Here is a 17,031-nt window from a genome sequence, read left to right as displayed (position 1 = left end):
CGCAGACGTACAAATATTTATTTGTTCGAAAACAAGGTATGACGATACGCCTTACGTGTTTGTTCGAGAGGATACTACGACACAAGTACTTGTACACAATGTTTCTTAAATTTGTCTGACATTTCTAGAAGGAGGGAGAGGGCAGTTTTTCATGTAACGGAACTAGTTTATTTTCTCCCAAACAGCCTAAATGCAGCGACTTTTGAAGTATTATATACCATCACTAAATGAGGACCGTCCTCCTCATAGTATCGTACGAGCAGAAACCGATCAGGCCTATTTCTTACTGGGAAATCAAAGCCATAGATAAGTACTTATTGGTATATAGTAGTTGGGTACACTGCTACTCGAAAATGACGTTGAGTAACGTTGCTTCGTAAACCCTTCGGTACGACCGGTTATAAAAGAAAATCTCGAACACCAAAACAAGTGACACTGTTGAATCCCCACGTTGATATATAGGTCGTAGATAGCCTAGGCATATAGACTGTTGTGTATGGCGTTACGCCGTATAAGGTACTGCCCTGGTTCTAGAAATGATCCCGTCTACTACTCATGTTTATTTATACTACGCAGTAGGTATATATTGTAGATATGTAAAACTAGCTTACAAATATGGCCCGGAGTGTTATTCAACCTATAGGCAAATACTTTGGAGACAGACGCGATCGATCAATCGTACTTCGCCATTCTTCAGCCTAGTATTAAAGAAATCTATTTGTTATCTTGTCATGCTGGGTTCTATCAAATGATAGTTGATAAAAGGTGCCAAATCTAGTTAACTAAGCCCCAGAGCTATGCTATAGACCCGTTATAAGTCTACACACGGTTCCAACCTGCCTTTTGTTACAGCTAGATATTTAACTACCTATACGCCTAAAACTATATATAAGCTCTGGTAGAATTGTGCAACATTCTGACATCGGCAGTACCGATCGTATACGAACGAAGTAGTCCCGTATGCGAACCATTGTAAACCCGAGAGCGCAGAGTCATGTGACGCAGCTCAACATTCACAATGTTTCCTTGCCATATTTGACTGGAATAGCCATGCTGCGTGTCTGCTGATGTTATACAGTCACTTACGTAGTGATAAGCGGATCCGTGTACCCAAGGTCCGCATTGGGATGCTTTAAAATTTACTCAACAACGACATAATAGGTCCAAAGTGCGCTCTGTGGATACAGAAATTGTTATTGAAATCGTAAAAAAAAATGTAGAAAATCATAAGACTACGCTATTTAGAGCCAGTATTACACGTTGTGGTAGGTCTTAACAATTACTAACACCTAAGCAAGCGTTATTTGGGTGGAAAAAACTAATATCGCATATATTGTTATATGGTATTAGTGCTTTAAGCTTACTTAGATAATCTTCGATCATGCGCAACTTTTAATTACCATTCAATCCTTACCAAATGACATAATGAAAAAAAGATTATATTCCAATGTTTAGATTGATGAGTGACGGGCTAATGGTTTGCCAAACAAAATCTGTCGATGAGCACTTATGCACGTGCCGAAGCCCATATATGTGTTTAAATATCCTATTTATATATCGAAATCATGCTATATTATATGTGCGTTTTTTGATGCACATTTCCCAGCCGTCTTTCACGACAAAAAAAAAGGCTAAAAATGTATGATGTTTCTGAAGTTTTTTCCAACAGTTTCTTCAGAGTACGAATGATGGTCGTCCGTGATAATCTGTTGCAATCTAACTTTCAGGTAAAACATTTATAGGCGGTTTCTGAAAGCTAGTTTCGACTGGAGGCCACTTGAAAAACAAATGAACAAGACGACGATCGGAGACACACAATTAAGGAACATATTTTTATGGAAGATATGTCAGTGTTGTTCTATTAAGGGTATATGAGTGACTGACAATGCTACAGGTAAAAAAAAGTATACCTTCGCTATGAAAATGTTAGCTAGCTGCTTTTCTAGAAAGAATGAAATAGATCTATAGCTTCGATTATGCAGGGCGGAACAAACATTTCGAAAAGGTCACTTCACAGTTTCAGAGTCCTTGTAGTGAAGGCAAAAAAATGTACTATTTACTTACTCTTATTTCCTTCACTTACTACTTCAATAAATATAAAGTAAAAACTGTCAAACCTTGTTAAGTGACATTTTTTAAACTGGCACCAAATTTCCCTTCTGTCAGTAGATATTTAGATTATAATTCTTTACGTAAGAGTTTTCCTATCGCATGACTACCGGATCGAAAATTGACGCAGTGATAAAGCGTAATACAACGAATAGACGCACAAACGAGCTAGATAATTTATTCAGACATTTAGAAGATGGCGTAATTAAAACAGAGCCACGAATGGGAGAAATTATCGGTGCCTATCCTTGGTTCTAGGCCAGCTAGGGCAGGCCTAATGATTGCCACCATGCTCCAACTTAAACGATAAAAAGCTCGTGCTAACGGGTGGTTTCGATGATGTGAACAAAAATGACAGATCATTCCATCACAACCTGCGCGCTTAAGCCGTCGACTATCGGACAGCCTTTCTTTCATGCACACTGTATATAACTAACAATGATCAACTTCATTGATAAACTTCCGTTGATTTTCTTGTCGCTTAACGTTTCCACAAGTTTCTCACCGCCAGTGCTTGATGTGCACTCTAATCACTTGTTTTTATAATAGATACGCAAATGACACAATGAAGAGGTTAACATTTCGTTTTTTGTATCGTGTTTTTATACGTTACTATTAAATTGAAGTAAGCTACAAGTAGTCCGTTCGTAACTCGCTGCTTTTGCCAAAACTACCAAAAATTGCCATGTGCTGTACTTCTTCCGTTAGGCGTTTCCTTAATTATATATAATATATACCCTTTAAGTATTAGAAATTATGATAGAGAACAGGATGACTCTATAATAGCGTGTATTTTTCATCGTCTGTTGGAAAACGTATGCGTTTTTTTCTATACCATTCATATGAAAAAGAATCAAAATATCGCTTACACACAGTTTCGTAACGAATTACAGTTAATAAAACTGTAACGTGACTGAGTTAACAAAAGTGTACGTTGAAGAACATTTCCGCTGTTAATCGGAACGAAGTAACCGTCGAGAGCACCGGCACACCAACTTCGCGTCTAAAACATCCACACGCCTTCGCTTACGTGGATTACCCGCTGATTTCAGCACTTGTATTGAGCTCCTACTGTGCTATACAGTTTGTATATGATATAGAGCGCTGGTAGCACACGAACGTAATCCGGACATATTGCAGGCAGAGTTATAGTCCTTTACTATGCCATGAGCTTATTCATTTCACCCCAACTTGGATGGCTCATTGCCCCCAGACATTTTTTCTACTTGTGGTGCTTATGTACTATTTGTTTTTAGAAGAAGAAAAAAAGAATCGTTCACACGGTAGTGACTTTTAATGTAAATGAGTGACGCATTAAAAGGTACGATTGGTTTTTAGTATATGTACGTCATGTATCCTGATAGTGGTGAACTAATCGGATATAAGGTACATTTTTCATAGATGAACATCGGTTCCGCATCAGCCCACGACCGTTCGAGCTCGGCCATGCTTCAGTTGTGAATGGCAAAACGTCATAGGGTAGCACTTGATACCCATGTTGACACGTAGATCTTGACTAGTGTTTCCGTTAACATCCGGGACGATTGATGTAGAAGACTCGATTACGAGGACGGCTGTCAGCAAGTTGAACACCATACACTACATACGCGTGCACTGTAATCACTAGAGAGATTCTAAGCTGAACCAATTACGGAAACAAGGGTTAGACGGTGACCGAGACAAGCTTAAGTGCCGTGCTACAATACTCGCTTTTAACTAGCGAACAAAACGTTTGCAAAGAAACGTTGACATCCTCTTCAATGCACTATACATTCTTATATAACTCAATCAAAAAGAAACGTCTTTCGTAGGCCTGCGTCACTTGTTAAACATCTTAAACGACTATACGATGAAAATGCAACTAAACACTGATATCCCCCTCCATTGAGGCGAAGTATGTCATACACTTCGAGGTAAGCTAGAATGTTGCCATTTACCGTTTGTTGTTCTTTTTAAACATCGTACTAGCCTGTGTGGACAACATGGAACTTCCTCCTAAGGACGCCATATCCTTTGAGGCACAGTGATGGCGGATGTAAAAAGACCAAAGAGTCAGCCAAGCACAAAAGAACCATTTAGCAGACGTATATTAATATTAGGGTACTGGTATATATCTCAGATTGAGATTTAGTTAGCGTTATACCATTCGCTCAGTAGCTAGCTACGATAGCAGCGGAAATACACGTCCTAAGTAATCGCTTCATACATATGATACTGCCTTGCGTTATAGTAACGCAAATGGTAAAATGGAAAATAGAAGTTGCTATAAACAGTGTTATTGATAATAAGTACTTGATGAAATTGACGCACATACCGTTGTTGTCACTCGTTGGGTTTCATAAAGCCTATCAATACATCATATTGCATCTTCATGTTGTCTTCTACTTGAATCCATATAACCGGAGTTTGACGTAAAATTTGAGAAAGAATTCGTAAACAAACAAGCTTTTTGGGCAGTCCTAGTAGAGGACTTTTGACTGAAATTAAAAAATTATACCACACATGATCTAAAATGGCATATAGCTCTAGCAATGCACTTGAAACAGGAGGCCGTATACTTTTATTATAAACTACACTTGAGGATTTTACCATTTTAGAAGCACAGAAAGGGTTCGAATTCTGCACATGTCTCACTTCGTTGCTTCTTTTAAGATTGCTTCAACAATGTTCGCATGTTAGGTGTCGAAGAACTTCGCTACCTTAATTACGGCTGTGATTTTAGTCCTACTGGAAATACATTTTACTGTCGGAACAATATTCAGACTATAAAGCTAAAATACTTAAAATTCAATTTACCCTTAGATTAATATTTGTCTTTAGCATAATAGCCATTTTATAACGAAAAAAATTTACTTCTTCAAACGTCTCTACAAGAACCTTACTAGCTAAATTTAACATGGAAATCATACGAGTAGCGTATGGATCGTGATCGTGCAGCGAACATTTTCGATACTGGGTTATTATATACTTCGTTTTATGCTGGGAGTCAGCCGTCAGAAGCGACGTCTACTGCTACCGGACGTACAGAAGAAACATAAAATCACACCGAGATTAGTATTCATATTTCAGGATAGTAATTATAATGTCGGATTTTTTTCTGACTTTATCTGAATTAAGCGTTTGGCTCTTATGCGCTTGGCGACGTAGAAATGCGCGCACACAAGTGGAAAGTTTGCACGATCTCATCGTTGCGTAACATCGTTCCCGCTATGTCGGCTAATAAATAGATCTCTATGTGACAATTAGCTACGACATTTGTCGAAATTATTATTATTATTATTACTTTAAATCAGCTGTAATGACGATTTCGAATAGGATAAGTGATTTTCTGTACTATCGTAAAGCATTCGTACCCGAGTGTACACCAACATACTGTACATGTATATGCAACAAGAAAGGCAAAACGAAACAAGTACGAAAAACAATACTCTAAAATAACAACGGAATAATATTCAGGCTCTGCTTGTAGCCAGAAGACCTGCGGGTGAGCTGTGCATAAAGTTAAAGAATAGATTCATGTACATGGCTCCGAATCACTACTGTGCCAGAGATCACCATCTGAATGCGGGGCTCGTTGCATTTTGAAACTGGTCGAACATCTTTTTTCTATGTACTGATTTTTAAGCTGTAGAAGAGACAAATTGCCTGCCAACCTCCGAGCTTGCTTCTACGCAATTTAACTTATCTTAATTAGTAACCCTTACTAAGATATTGGCCAAGCCTGTATGCCCAACTGAGTGTCAGCAACCTAAGCGAAATGGGTAAGTAAGTTATAAACTGACCTTCAACCTATTCACTTATTCGTGTAGCAAAAAGTTGAATTTTGTCAATGTTATTTTTCTCTAAAGGCGTTTTTCTGGTAGTGTACTCACGGGCGCCGTTTCAGTTCCGGTATCTTCACGTGCTGGCATCGGTCCAATCCAAAATGATCAACACATAGGAGTGTATGTTAAAAAAAAAAGCCCGTTACATTTCGGCGATGCAATAGTTTTATTAAGAATGTGTGCTGTTCTGTCGTGATGTTTAGTGATACAAAGTTTAACAGTTGTTATTGTTATTACTAATACATCCCATCAACGATGCTTTGTTTCGAACTTGCAGCTTATAACTAGGAAAAAAACGCGCAATTTAGTTCTTCCGTCATGCCTTATGGAGTGGCGCTTATCTATTCATCGTGCGTTGTACGTGCGTATCATTTGTACGAAACAGCGCTCGAGGTGCTTATCTGTCAGTATTGTTCGAAACAAAGTGCTATGTAAGTGAACTCTAGCATCATCTTCCGTTAAATCCACGTGCCGGGTTCTACTAATAGGTAATCTCCTGTTTGATCTCGGCTTGTCTTTTGACATATAGCCACGAGTTTTCGATTGGAATCAGGTCGGGTGTATTTCCAAAGCATTAGCGGTAAACATTCCAGTAACACTTTGTCATGACCTGCCATGCATCAAAACAGTTTCCGGCCGGAAATCATTATTGAACCTGAGACAGTATTTTCTGGGCTAGCTCGCTGTATTGTCGTTTCTCCATAACCAGGTTGATCAAATGTGAGGCTTCTACATTGTGGATAGTAATTACAGCTCGGACTACTATTTTCCTCGAATGTCAGTCCCGCTGGATTCCGGAACAAATATAGCCGTGTTTAACGTTGCTCAGAATGCGATTTAGTTGAAAATCGGATCCTTTTAAAGTGCCGAACTGTTGGATTGCTTTACTCATTTGAGACGTCTATGCTTGTGTGAAGAGTTCAGCGGAGGCTCCTTGGTTGCCTGCTTCGATACGACGTCGGAGGGTCCTTATAGACTCAGTGACTTTGCGTTCCGCCACCTCTAAGCGGTTGAGCAATCGTTACGGATCGGTCTTTTTATTGCTCGATTAGGGTATTCCTATCTTCTCGCTCCATTATGTGCCGTTGTCCTGTTACCTTGATGCCAGAGGTACCTCTTCACCCTTCACCTTTCGAGCCACATTGTCAACTGCACTCTCCAATAATCCGACACACTTAGCGTTTTCTCTTCGAGATCGCTTTTTTCATCTTATTTTGTTTACGGGTATAAAGTATAGTCACCAAAACACGAACACCAATGAAATAATCTACCTTCATCTTATGTCTGGTATCGCCGTTAGGCATTCCATCAGATCGACCGCTGGGTGGCTAGCTCCCAGCACGAAACAGAATCAGTCACGAAACATAAAAGAACACTAGCTATCTACGTCTCGTTATAAACGTCTCGTAGAGGAAAATAGGACATTTGAATTGGACGTATAGGTCGAATGTTCGTACACTTTGTGCATTATGTGTCCTAATGATTTCTCGTCACAGCAGTTTAAAAACGCCTCGTTCGTAACGGTGTCGTTACAGGTCCTATTATTAGAAAGCAGAGGAAGCCATAAGGAAAAAAACTCCATGCAGATACTTGTTCGAGTTCGGAGACATCTTCGATCAAACTCGACAGTGGGTCAATGTTGAAATGGCCGTATTCGATTGTATGGTGAGTGTAAATATATCAACGTTATGCGATACGGTAGAGTTCTCAAATGCAGTTCTGTATCAAGCACCGTTCCACAGCTCATTTGCTTAAATTATCTAACTATGGAGACAAATGCTAAAATAACAAACTCAATGATAAAATGAAAATTATACTAAATAGAATAATTCAGAGAACATACAATTGTCTTTGCTACTTATAGTTGATCCAGGTTGGGTTTTTTATTCAGATACATTTAACTATATAGATGCTGATGGCTAGCCTTGCAAGTTTTACTTTGAGTTGAAGTTTGAAAAAATAAAAATAAGCGAGCCATTAATTAGTTCGTAAATTATGACCCAGTCAATGCGGGATGAGGTTTGACATAGTGCCCTGGTTTTGTGTGAACATTAAAGCCCACTCTGACATATTAGCTGCTGTTTGTAAATAGATATCGGCTAAATTTGAACTCTGTCGATAAGCGGTTGAAGGATAGGAGCGTCGTATCTGTTTTTTAACATTCCGAATACTTCTTCTTTGAAGCTCGTTCTTCTTTGACGAAGTTCGTACGAGTCCCATGTTATTCCACCGATTTCTAAAGGTGAAGATAATTTGTGTTATCATATTCAAAGCACTGCCTCAATAGACTCGATGGTTATATGCTACTGGTCGTGCTCAAGCCATAAATTAAGGTGCAATATATGTTGCGATCTGGTCGTGAGAATGTTTTTTCTAAAGATTACCCCATTTTTCTGTAAATTCTGTAAAATTAAAAGCAAAGAATCTTACTACTAAACTAATCAAATTTATACGCATTGTATATTTGCGCTTTTTCAAGGCATAGCTGTTTTTTCAATATGCTTCATGCAGATAAAAAGTTTACTGTCTTTGTCACTGCAGAAGAACATACTCATATGTAATACAGAAGTGAATCAGCCTTTTCAGGCTATCCGGTAGCCGGTAATGACTTCAGAAAGGCGAACTACAGATTTTTAAACTGAAAAAAAAAGCCTTTTCAAGATCAAATGTAATTTTTTTGAACAAAAGAGACTATAACGAGCAGAAGCCTTTTTATCCGATAGTGCAATGATAGACTTCTTAGGTCACTTACTTTCTCGTAGTTTAGCGCAACTATATTCTTTGTATTTCTCCAGTATTATATGCCTACGATATATGGATATATATGTATATAATATGTGATTATGTATGTTTAATTGTACTCCTTCAATGTCTAAAAGCCGGAACGGTTTTACCCGTTGAATAACAAGCTGCAAGCATGTATTTTATTTAACTGAGCTAGAAAGAACGATGACAAGAGGGCTGTTGCTTCGAAAACATCTTTTACTAATGATTGTTTAAGGGTGGTCAACTCTCTTCCAGGCATTTGCAACGAATTCGGCGCAAGGAGGCCGCGTTCCGCCTAGCGATGCTTCCTTAGCGCTGGAGAGCTTTGTAACGTACGCTGCTAAAGATAGGGAAAAGTGGAGAATCTTCGTATCTGGCAGATATTTGAGATGAAGAGAGATCTTTTGAAACTCCTAGAAACGTCTGGAAGCGGCGGGATTGAAGGAACCATTACGTTTGCGCCATTCCATCCCCGATCATATAATTTTCGCTGCTATTTTGGGCTTTGCACCGATGTGATGTTACGTCCCGGCAGAAAAAAAGACGGCACAAGGCACATCTGTAATTCATGCATTGGCCATTGTCTGATACCGTGTTTGATTTTTACCAACCAGTGGCCTCGAAGCTCTGCGATTTCAATTTGCTGCTTAAAGACAAAAATGATAATCTATTGGTTCTCGCATGAACACAGCGGCTTATGTACAGAACCATCTGTTGTGTAAAACAGGTATTTCAGATTTCACAAGTCAAATGACCATTTGACATATGACTGAAGGTTGAACGTAATTGAAATAAGCTTCTAATAATTAGGAAGACCGTCATAAGTTAGTTTTAAAAATACCATAGTGAAATTTAACTAAACACCATATATAAAAAATAAGTACCATTATAATTTATAAACATCGCTTGCTGGTGAATTGTGGCGGGTATTTGTATCATCAAGTACATGCGTAGTCAGTTCTTATACTGACAAGTTAACGATTCCAGATGGTGACATTTGATAAAATGCAATCTTATAGGACGGCGACTATGCAAGGATCAAACGTCCGAAACCATTAGCAGACACGATACGTTACAAGCGCGCCAACGCATCAAGGAAATGAGGGACATCAGCGCGTTTCTCGGAACTGTACTGACACCCAAGCAAGATTGGGTACCGTCTCGACCTTGCGGAAATCTGACCATGTGCCGTGCGGTTTCCACCTTAACTGACAATTGTTTCTTAGTTTCTTGACAAATGATCGGCTTTTTAACGAGTCGGTAATTAGCTAAGAAGCGCAGACCTAATACACACTAAGCGAAGCTAGCCGGTTAGGCGGGCCACAAGATCAAATTTGCTTGGTTAATTTACCATGATGTATTTCTAATGTTAGCACCAGACCGCACAATGCATAAAGGACAGGATTCTAAGATCAGGACCTCTACTGAGAGCTCACATAGACTTCTTGATCCTTGCAAGGCCACCAGCGCTTTCTGCGTCCTTTAATCTGTACGTCTTGATTGATCGTCTACTTCGGGTCAACGTCATATGTAGGCAAGTGAAAAAATTTACTCTTGTCGCCGACTCGAACCATCGAAGGTCGAGGACTCTACAACAAATTGTGATTTTTTGATGTTTTTAATATGATCGTCCCAGTTTGTATCCGAGTTCATCGTCGTACCTCTTAGGAGTTACCAAAGCTAAGAGACGGCTTATATTGAACAAAACGAACCCATTAGCGTATAGAAGATGACTTACCATTGAATGACTATTATTTTTGCTGAGTAGATAACTAACGAGAATAAAGACGGGTTTATTTTATCGTCTTGGCTTATTCCTATTGGTTACCTAATAGGCTCAAGCTCAGCAATTTCGTAGCCCGTAATAATTTAGTTTGGTTAGAAAAGGTCTCTTGGTAGGGCCACTACAATTTCCATTGCTTGGGTTACTCTAGAGTTCGAGTGTCATAGCTTAGCCGCGACTCTTTGGGGCACTTCAGCTTAAACTAATTTAACAGGAACGATGTTCCGAATGGCCATGTCAAATGCAGATCGGAAGCAAACAACAACTAACGAGGACTGCTGAGAATGTGTTAGATGTGCCTTAAAGCGGCCTTAAGAAAAGTACACAACCTCACAAACAAGTAACATTGTTCATGTGCTTGTGTCTAAGGTCGCTGAGCTACTCATTTCAATATAAATTAGCGTTGTATGGCATCAAAATTGTATATGTTAAGTAGAAAACGTTTTATTTATGAGCCTGGTCTAGATTCTATCAATTAAATCACATCATTTTTCTAGTAATAATTTTGCAAACAATTGGCCTTAGCAAATAGTTTTATCTCAGCGTAACTCTACGCTGCGAACTCAAACACCTTTTGACTTGGGATTTCGTTTTCAATCCCCAGTTAAGTGTGTCTTATAGGGTGTATTCAGCAGGCTTAAGCGCCCACTGTATCATCACTATACGGCGCTAGAACAGATTTATTGTAAACCTATTTTTTGCACACGAGTGCAAGTCCATCTATCTCCTGCAAGCATGCTTAAATATCTGTTTGTTAATATAATAGTAGAATTATAAATTATTTCCGGAACGAAAATATGTTAAATAAGCGATCATTTTCTACAGTAAAGTCGCTATAACAACAGTGACGTTTGACAATCCTGTCTGGTGTCTTGGTGCTAGCTTCGCCTCGTAATCGTCTTGAAGTGAAAGGACTAAAGGCCCAGATCGACAATAGCCTTCACGGAGGACCGTCACGTTTAGTGGACTCAGCGAATATTTGTCGAAAATCGTTTGTTGAGAATAGTGTCAAGCCAGCCCTCACGTCCTCGATTCCAGTACGAGGGTGCGTCTAATTTATTGTTTATGGTTTAGATTTGAGTTTCTTATTAATCATTTCCTATTGCATTAGGCGTTCCATGCTGGATGTCAAGTTAGTCTCGTCGTACCCTTGTGATAGATGTGTGTTTTTTTTTTGTGAAAAAAATATTAACGTAAAATAATATATTGTCCTTCAATACAAAATAAAGCCGTGTTCAAACCTTAAATCTAGACATGACGACTGAACATCGTAGTTACCACAATTAAATTTATTCGATAATAACAAAAAAAGTTTGAAAAACTTGAGCCGGACTTAGTTGTCGTAAAAGGATTGTTTTATTCTAGCGACTGTATGGACTAAAAGATGTGCTGAATCGTACCTTTTTACTCACGTTCCAGATTCAGTTATGGTAGATATTCAGAACAAAAAGACCTAACTCGGGATGATACTTGCTTGCGGAACGTACTGCTAGCTTGTTAGACAGAAGTCAACGAGGATAACTAAGGGACAGACAGAAATGTTTGTGGCAGAAATTCATATTCGTTGAACTTTTTTCCAGCACAAACCTTGCTGAGATCAGCTACCACCGGCAAGAACTTATAAATCGTCAAATGTCGCCAAATACAGATACAGGCGATGCCTCTACCTAGGCCCCAAGCTGTCTGACCTGTAGCAAGGCCCGTTTGTCTTTCTTCCAACTAAGTTACGCCACCAACATCTGTTGGGAAAGCCGATGGCAATTACCCTGGAAGTGACGACGCTCCATTCAAAACTGCTACGTATAGAAAGTAGCTTTGGAAGTTTACCTACTTTTGCGTCAAGGCCAACAGCAGTAACGATGCCGCTACACTCAGCGAATTTCCCGCCACAGCGTTCACCATAAACAATTTACATTCCACAAACCTTCTATTCCTCAGTAGTTACTGGTAACGAAGCGTGGCAGGCACAATTGCGCTCCGGACTCAAATAGGACAGGTAACCCACCGTAGGCCCATCGTCTACATAACACGCTCCAATATTCCAACCTTCGACAGTTCGTCCATCTAGGTCACCCTTCCTTCCAACAACAACGATGACGACGACAATAAGCAGCACCGCATTTCAACTACCGGCTCAGATTTCTCGCCATGGCTTATCGGCTCGTCTAGCACCTCAAGTCGGTTTGTCTATACCAAGGTCGACACAGCAGCAACAGGGGCTGTTTCTGGAGCTGCTGTAGTTATCCAACATGTGTGTGCTCTCGTTATTACCCCTAAGACAGTTTGGGGGCTCGCTAGCCTTGCCTCTGTGGTCCCCGCCTTTGTCCCTGTTTCAACAGCGATAAGCTTGCTTTCTCAACCGGTTCATACGGTCAGCGTGACTGCTGCAGCGTTTGGTAGTGGCGGGCTTGTGCAGGCATAGTATCAACAGAACCCCAAACAAGCCGAACCCTTTCGAGGGCGCCACCAGTGAAAAGCCAGTTCTACTGACAACAAAGGCTCGCTGTGCTTCAAACAGCGTGTCATCGAAGCGATAAGTCGAGCCTTTACAAAGGAGATGAAATAATTTGCAGCCAGTTTTTGACGGGAGGAAGACTTATACATATGAACGATACGTACCTAAAGAAGTACGAATCACTATTTAGCTACAAATAGCTCACAAAGGGTTAGCCACGTTGGTTTGAACTTCAGAGCACAATTTAAAAATGGTCAGAAGTTCAACATACGTATTTTTTTAGAGTTGTTTTAGCGCTGGCGGCATAGTAAAAATGTATGCGAACACTTCGTTTCATGGAGTTGTGTAAAGCAGTGTTTAGTAGTAACGCCGGACGTAAGGCGCACGATTGGCTTGGCCTTTTAGGAATGGAGGACATTATAACATTTGGTCTACTTAGTTGTCCTATTTCTATTTTGGCTTCGACTCCTATTCTAATTATACTTTAATTCGTTAATTGGTTTAAAGCATATTACAAAACAGTTTTAACATAAATCAGTTTTGAGCAACTGGAATAAAAGATAACCGAATGCTCAATGCATAGGTCCAGCCTAGCGAACCGTTGCTTCATAAGAGCATAAATTATCAGAAACACTAATTCTCTACTTATAAATACTATCAGAAAACATAAACAAAACACATTTCTATTTTACCGTCTTTCATTTTGCAGGAGATCGTCTTATGCACTAGATCCTATCCAACCTATGTAGGAGGAATCAGAACTTCCTCAGGATGCCATGCAGGCCGGACGTTGGTTTTTTACACTAAAAGGGGTAAGCAGACAAGCGTACAATTATTATGGGGCTCAAATCCAATAACTAAAACGTAGTGGCGGAACGTCCGTTTATCAACTTAGACTAATTTGACAAGTTAATTTCAATACCTCCATAGCATTCACTACATTTGAAATCTGCACCATATGTGACAAAGACGCTTTTCAAGCGTTATCCAATAGACCTGTATTGCTTTGCCACAAAAAAAAGTGACTGAAATGTTTTCCAGTATGTGGAGTTATGCCCGATAGGAGAACGAGTTTAATTTCACAGCATAGGTATTTCTTGAACGAGACAAAATGAATGCTATGCATGGATGCTCTTATTTCAGAACCTACCAAAAAAACATCACGAATTCGTGTTTTTTATTTTTCAAGACTTTGATTTTCACTTATGGAAAATCGAAATCCTCGCCTGTAAAAGATGTTTGTATTCAGTGTGCTGTGTAGTTAAGCAATGAATGTTCATCTGTGTATATGCTGATCTTTTATTGTGATACGTCCAGCAGCGCCTAGTGGTATCTAGCATTAATCCTTGTGATGAACAAATTGAACATCATGGAAAATAGACAATATGATTTAGTGAAATGACCGCACCACAAATTGCTATGCGATACTTTGGGATGTTGCCTCTTAAGTTTGATTAAGAATGTATGCTATCGAAAGGAACCCACTAATGGCACCTCTAAAGGGGTTTGCCTCTAGTAAATATCGACATGTCGGCCACAGCATATCAGTCTGCTGGTCCCTCGGTGGATCTGGCTCAGGAAATTTTGGGTATAGGCTCAAATATCAAATCCTAATTTTGTTGAATGTCGGACTGAAAGAAGTCCGAGCACTAATGGTGCGGGTAAGCGATCTACATGGCAGGTGCCAACATCGTATCGAAAACATCACTCGAAAAGGTGCCAATGAAAAACCTACGATTGGGACCGGTGGCATGTTACAATTGCGGGCTACTTCGCAACGAAGTACAAACTGAAGTATCCGGTCCCGCCGCGTGTTCAAGCCAGAAAAAAGGAACGATTCCAGAGCAGCACTGTCATTGGAAGTTGTTGAAAACTGCTGAAAGACTGCAGTTGCTCCAAAAAACCGTTTCCGACGTCTTCATACACTTACAAGAAATGCCGAGTTCGAAGTGAAATTGAATGTCAGCCCGATCAAGGTGGAGAGTCACTCTGAGAGTAAATACGCAGGCTACCGTACAATGAAGTGGCGAATGGGGCCAGGAAGCTCGAGACGCGGTTCTTCTTATTACTATTACCGGGATTATTACCGTTCTAGGTAACATCAAATAGGAAAAAACAGAAGAAAGTTAACGCGGTTATGCAACAATTCCAGAATGACTTTGGTCTGTAGCTATAGAGGCAATCAGCATTACTAATTTTTTCCGAAGGTTCGCCTTGGCCCATAACTACGGCAAAGTTAATACCACAGTGTATTCTTGAGGATGTAAAAAACCATTGGGTACCGAACATGGAAGTCACACTGATTTCGTTACGTTTCGTTAATCTCACTATCGCCATATTAAAGGCAAAGCTGAAACACCTAATTTTTGCATACTCGAACATCAATGATTCGAACGTCAATAGTGAAAAGAATTTAACGGAATGTTTGTTAAGAATCTGTTGTTAACAATGCGAGACCAGTGGCGTTCCTGAAGCCATTTATGGTTGTGGGGATTCTCGGACCATTTGAGCAGGACAAAATCAATAGTAACAATGACGTGAAATCACTACTGGCTTTACAATACTATCAAATGCCTGTAATCCCCACCCCATTTTGTATAGTAATCTTCTGTAGTCTCGTGACGCTATCAACACGACTCCCATTATTTGCTAAATCTCTCGTCCAGATAGTGGATACACATATAAGGGGAGATATATCTGATTAAAACGGTCAATCTTTCCAATCTATTCGTAAACAAGCGTACTTGATATTTGTTTCAAGGCCAAGTCAAGCCATTGAACCCCATGCGTACTAATTACAGCGCACTTACAAAGCGTTGAGCATTTTGTCCGCTTTCTTACGTAATACCGGTACTCCGGTTAGTGGCGTCTGTCGTTGCATTGATGGATGTAACTCCAGCTCAGTACTAAACTATTACACTCCAGGCGAACAAAGGCGGCTCAGATGGGGATCGGGGTGAAAGAGATGTTCCTGGAGTGTCTGGATAAGTTCCACGAGCAAAACTAGTTGCTGCCCGCGTGGATTTTCATTTACCGCGACGGGGTTTCCGAGACTCAGTTCGATGTCGCCCAGCTACACGAAATAGCCTAGATGCGTTCGGCATGCGCAGCATTCAAAAGCAGCTTCTGGCCCTTCATATTACTGATCGTTCTACACAAGCGGAATCATGTCCACTTTATGCTCGCAAACGATCAGCAAACCTGAGAACATTCTACCAGGGACAGTTGTCGAAACTGAGATCGTGCATCCGGGGCTCTTTGATTCCTACATGCGCTGTCAGCTGAGCACTCAAGGAACATCGCGACCATCTCATTACCACGTCATGCTTGACGACGCTGGTCATTAGCTTTCGTACGGACTCTGCCATACATATGCACGCTGCACTCGGACCGTATCTGTGTTAGCACCGACGTACGACGCGCATCTGGCTGCTTCCAGGCGAAGGATCACATTTTTGTTAAATTTTCACTGACATACCCGGAAGGTGTAGCTTGCCCAGATCATGGCTCCTCAAATGATTACGTAAACCTCGAGAAATTCATGGTAACCGTGAATATTAACGATAAAATTCGTAGTACGATGTATTCCTTATAAAATTTCGAACGTACACTCAAGTGAGAGAATAAACAGCGTTTGCCGCTGCTGATTCAAGTAGGTGCAACGTTTATCGTCTGATGCAGAATACAAATCTCTTCCATACTCAAAAATATATTTTTGGTCTTCTCATTTTGTTGGCAAATTGCACATTTTTCAAGGTGTATTAATTGCGGCAGTCAATGCTACTGACTACAACTTGTTTATCATCTTGTTCACGCAATAAAACACGCGGTGGCTCCTTTAGTGACGAAAATGCGGAAGATGCCATATATACTAGCCTGGTTATAGGAGTAGGTACGTTTCGACACGTCTCTTCTCCACATGCGTATTTATGACACGTAAATCGGCCATAGTAGACTCTAATAGATAGAGGCAGTACTTATTAACTGCGTGATCTATTAGTTTTTATGTTACCGACCGAGTAAGAGTTTTGGTTATAACGACAATGTCAAAACAGCGTAATGATGCACAGATGGAACGACTAACCAAATAAACA

At 40.1% G+C, this 17,031-nt stretch overlaps 1 long non-coding RNA gene across 2 annotated transcripts in view; it reads left to right on the top strand.

Annotated features, from left to right (window-relative positions):
• Nucleotides 1–17,031, top strand: part of LOC111251211 (uncharacterized) — a 45,811-nt gene extending 28,780 nt beyond the window's left edge. The window contains exons 3-7 of one of the 2 annotated variants that reach the window (XR_015328493.1): nucleotides 7,469–7,598; nucleotides 8,955–9,426; nucleotides 9,719–11,527; nucleotides 13,647–13,749; nucleotides 15,863–17,031. This is a non-coding gene — a long non-coding RNA (uncharacterized LOC111251211). Of the gene's footprint in view, nucleotides 1–7,468; nucleotides 7,599–8,954; nucleotides 9,427–9,718; nucleotides 11,528–12,484; nucleotides 13,110–13,646; nucleotides 13,750–15,862 lie in introns of those variants that run through there. The other variant, XR_015328494.1, reaches the window with a different exon arrangement.

Source organism: Varroa destructor, unplaced genomic scaffold (assembly GCF_002443255.2).
Source record: "Varroa destructor unplaced genomic scaffold, Vdes_3.0 BEIS01000005.1, whole genome shotgun sequence".
Lineage (NCBI taxonomy): Eukaryota > Metazoa > Arthropoda > Arachnida > Mesostigmata > Varroidae > Varroa > Varroa destructor.
The sequence above is the reverse complement of the archived record's forward strand: the minus strand, read 5'-3'. Positions and strand labels throughout refer to the sequence as shown.